Source organism: Crocuta crocuta, unplaced genomic scaffold (assembly GCF_008692635.1).
Source record: "Crocuta crocuta isolate KB4526 unplaced genomic scaffold, BGI_CrCroc_1.0 scaffold978, whole genome shotgun sequence".
NCBI classification, from domain to species: Eukaryota; Metazoa; Chordata; class Mammalia; order Carnivora; family Hyaenidae; genus Crocuta; species Crocuta crocuta.
Genome location: NW_027530876.1, coordinates 808,399 through 809,158, shown reverse-complemented (window position 1 = coordinate 809,158; position 760 = coordinate 808,399).

Below are 760 nucleotides of genomic sequence, written 5' to 3'. Positions count from 1 at the left end.
GGCCGATGCCAGCCTGCAGCTTCGTCGGGGAGCCTGACCTCTGTGAGCTCCCCGGAGCCTGACAGCTGTGCCCTCTGATTTTGCGATGATCTTGCAAGGACCTCTGTGCCCCCACCCCCCACCGGCTGCGCCATCTCCACAACCCCAAGTTCAGCTGCTGGGGAGCACCTGAGTCCAAAGCCGCCCGTCCTGAGAGCCCCCGAGTGTCCGTGAACGCGGCGCCCGCGTTCTTGCTCGCGCAAAGGGTGCGTGCGTGGAAGGTTTTATTCGATCTTGCCGGATCGCTCAGCAAACCCTGTTTTCCTCCTTGCGGAGCGTGTGAGCGCTTTCTCCCGTGTCCTCATCAACACTGGGTCCCGTTAGTGTTGTCAACGCGCCGCGCCCTCATGCATGACATGCGGACGCAGCCGGTGCTTTGATTTCCATCTGCCCGATATCTCCTTGTGGCTGCGCGTTCTTGTGTGCTTATTGCCTTCGACGTTTGGCCTTTATGAATTGTCTACTACCGTCCTTTACTGTTTCTGTATTGGATTGTTTGTCTTAGCTTCCTAATTTGTAGGGATTCTGTACGAATCCTGTTGATTAGACTGTTCTCTATTGGACATCCGACAAATCTTTTTTTTCTCAACTTGCTGCTTTTTAAAAATATTGAGATACTTTACTTTTAACTGTTTGAACCAAGACCTAAATGTTGCCTTTTTGCTTTTCTTTTTTTTCATTTTTAAAAGTGTTTTTTATTTATTTCTGAGAGACCGAGAGA